The 3,440-nt window shown below is 47.7% G+C and overlaps 1 non-coding gene across 1 annotated transcript; it reads right to left on the reverse strand.

The window, feature by feature from the left end:
• Window positions 1-2,137: 2,137 nt before the first annotated feature.
• TRNAA-UGC (transfer RNA alanine (anticodon UGC)) lies at window positions 2,138-2,209 on the reverse strand. Its single transcript has one exon. It is a non-coding gene; the product is annotated as a tRNA-Ala (tRNA).
• Between the last annotated feature and the right edge of the window lie 1,231 nt (window positions 2,210-3,440).

Raw genomic sequence — 3,440 nt, forward strand, 5'->3', positions numbered from 1 at the left:
CCCTTTATAAAAACGCCCTCCATTCTGTTACGCTTCTGCCTTCGCAACTTTAGGAAAATCCCTTTCAACCTTTACTTTGAAGATCTGTGATAATTAGCAGGTCTTTAACGGCTTGCGAGAAACTCAAAGAATTTAGCTATCTTGGTTGCAGAATCCCCCCCCCCATTTTTTTTACTAGTAGTGATACCGGTGTCAAAACTAGATCGGGGTTGTAATTGTGGTTTAATAGTAGTTTGTTTTCCTTCTCCCCAACTATTATGTATTGATTTACAAATGTCATGAGTCCCGAGGAGAATTCGATATGATGGCAACAATAACATCAGAAAACAGCCATTAAGTCCCAGGGAAAACAGTGCGACAAACTGAAGTCAAAAGAAACCCATCAGCATTCAGCCCACAGATCCAGTTTTGTGAGCGTTGTCAGCCTGGAAGCCCCTATGTAGACAGAAAAGAATTTTTCAACAGAACCCAGAAGATGTCCAGAGAAAGAAGAAGAAGAGTTGGTTTTTATATGCCGACTTTCTCTACCACTTAAGGGAGAATCAAACCGGCTTACAGTCACCTTCCCTTCCCCTCCCCACAACAGACATCCCATGAGGTAGGTGGGGCTGAGTGAACTCTAATAGAGCTGTGACTAGCCCAAGGCCAGCTAGCTGGCGTCGTGTGTAGGAGTGGGGAAACCAATCCGGTTCTCCAGATTAGCGTCTGCTGCTCATGTGGTGGGGAATCAAACCCGGTTCTCCAGATCAGAGTCCACCGCTCCAAACCACCGTTCTTAGCCACTACACCATGCTGGTGTTTTACAGCTGCTCTTTGGAAGGAAATGCTATAGAAAGTGTGCCCGTATGCCATAACAGATCTCACAAGAAGAGACCATTTATTTATTGACTTTATTTATACCCCTCCCTTTCTCCCCAATGGGAACCCATAGCAGCTTACATCATTACATCATTCCCCTCTCCTCTAATTCATCCTCACAACAGCCCTTTGAGGTAGGGTTGGGCTGTCAGTATGCGACTGGCCCAAGGTCACCCAATGAGCTTCCATGGAAAGGGATTCAAACCTGGTTCTTCCATATCCTAATCCGACACTCTAACCATTACACCACCCTGGCCCTATCAGCTGATTATAATATCACTTTGGTATTAGGCCTCCTGTTTACTCAACTAGGATTTGGATTTGTCCACCCCAGCCACAATTTCCCACCCCCAAGGAAATGAACGGTGGGAGAAAAAAATGGCCTCCCCATAGTGATGCTCCAGGAATTTCCCCTAGTTTTTGTGGTAAAGACATAGAGACTAAGGGAGGCAGCCTAGAGTGTCATACAGAAGTAATATCACATCCTCCCCAAACAAGGTACCACCACCCAAATCTCCCAGCACTTGCAAGGCAGTGTTGGGAACCCTATCTGGTATGGACCAGTACCACCTCCATTCATTCATTCATTCATTCATTTATTCATTCATTCATTCGTTTGTTTGTTCATCTATTACAAGCATCTGTATCTGACCCTTCCATCTCAGTCTGGATCTACACGACAGGTTATAATCAATTCAGAATATAAATGTGTGTGTGTAAAGTGCCGTCAAGTCGCAGCCAACTTATGGCGACCCCAGCAAGGGGCTTTCGAGGCAATTGAGAAGCAGAGGTGTTTTGCCATTGCCTTCCTCTGCAGAGTCTTCCTTGGCCTCCCTTCCGAGTTCTGACCCTACTTAGCTTCCGAGATTTGATGGGATCGGTCTATACCATGCCGCCTTCTCTTCCTCAGAATATAAACATACAATATTAAAACAAAAACAACTTCCAGCAAGAACAAGCAGCCAACCATAAAAATTGCATAATTAAAACCGCAATTTGTCACCTTTCTGAAGAAACTTTTGACACGCACATTATTTAACAGTATGAACTAAAACCTGATTACAAGCCAAAGGCCCACCTGACAGAAGAACATCTTCAAGATGCAGAAAAAGCCAGAAGGGATATGGCCAGGCAGATTTCTCTGAACACATGAAGTTGCCTTAGACTGAATCAGACTCTTGGTCCATCAAAGTCAGTATTGTCTACTCAGACCGGAAGTGGCTCTCCTGCGTCTCAGGCAGAGGTCTTTCACATCACCTACTTGCCTAGTCCCTTTAACTGGAGATGCCGGGGATTGAACCTGGGACCTTCTGCATGCAAAGCAGATGCTCTACCACTGAGCCACAGCTCCTCCCCAGAACCACAGCCACATTCTTCCTCTCACTCTCCCCAGGAGCAGAAGTTCAGGCAGATCAGTGGGCTACAGTAGAAGGGGAGGAATCAGGAAAATGCCATTCCACTGACGGAAATGCCTTCCATTAATGGAACGTCCAGCCAGCGAAATGTAGTGGTTAAGAGAGGTGGACTCTGATCTGGAGAACTGGGTTCGATTCCCCACTCCTCCACATGAGCGGCGGACTCTAATCTTCTGAACTGGGTTGGTTTCCCCACTCCTACACACGAAGCCTGCTGGGTGACCTTGGGCTAGTCACAGTTCTCTCAGAGCTCTCTCAGCCTCTCCTACCTCACAAGGGGGTCTTTTGTGGGGAGAGGGAGGGAAGGTGATTGTAAGTTTGTTTGATTCTCCTTAAAAGGTAGAGAAAATTGGCGTATAATAACCAACTCTTCTCCTCCTCCTCCTTCTTCCTCCTCCTTCTCCTCCTCTTCATCCTGTTTTCGAGGATGGGGCCATGTAGAGAAGGCCCTCTTAATGAGGACTTCCATGCTCAGGCTGCTCCTTGGCAATTCACATGGCTTTCCTTTCTTCATCTGAGGAGGAGAACTGGGCCTCCAGCTGTATAACCTTTTTGCCTTTACCGCGCTTGTTTGTTACATTAGCAGTTTGCTTCCCCCCCCCCCGCCCCAGAAATGTATGTACATCGATACGATGCTGTCAGCACCCTTTCAAAAGCTCCCATTTCCCTCCTTGTCAAAAGCAGCATCTGTTGATCTCGACTGACATCTAAAGTCAAAGGGAGGAGGCAGAAATGCATTCCACAAAACCTTCATCCTTCGGAAGAGGCCGAGCTGTTGCCGAACGCCTCTCCCCATGAATCACTCCCCACCAATTTGGCCTGGTTTAGATCTTAAAGTTGTTTACACCGCTGTGCTCCTTCTGCACGGCTATACGCCGGCGGAGTTTGTTTGGCGCTACATTTTCTCCGGCAGTAGAGAAAAGCCGTCCGCCAATGAGTGGCAGAGCGGCTGTGTGACTGGAATTTCCTCCGTTTCACAAGCGGCAGGAAACCCCAAAAAAGAGCTCTTGTGGTCATTATGACTGACCTGAAGAAAAGCAGGATCAGACCCTGAGGTAAGCAGGCTTGGAGCTGGGGGAAGGAGCGCCCGGGGCAGGGGAGGAGGGAGGAGGGGACGTGCCATGCGTGTGTGCATGTGCACGCGCGCACTGAAGCCAGGCACTGGTT

This window comes from Euleptes europaea, chromosome 2 (assembly GCF_029931775.1).
Source record: "Euleptes europaea isolate rEulEur1 chromosome 2, rEulEur1.hap1, whole genome shotgun sequence".
Lineage (NCBI taxonomy): Eukaryota > Metazoa > Chordata > Lepidosauria > Squamata > Sphaerodactylidae > Euleptes > Euleptes europaea.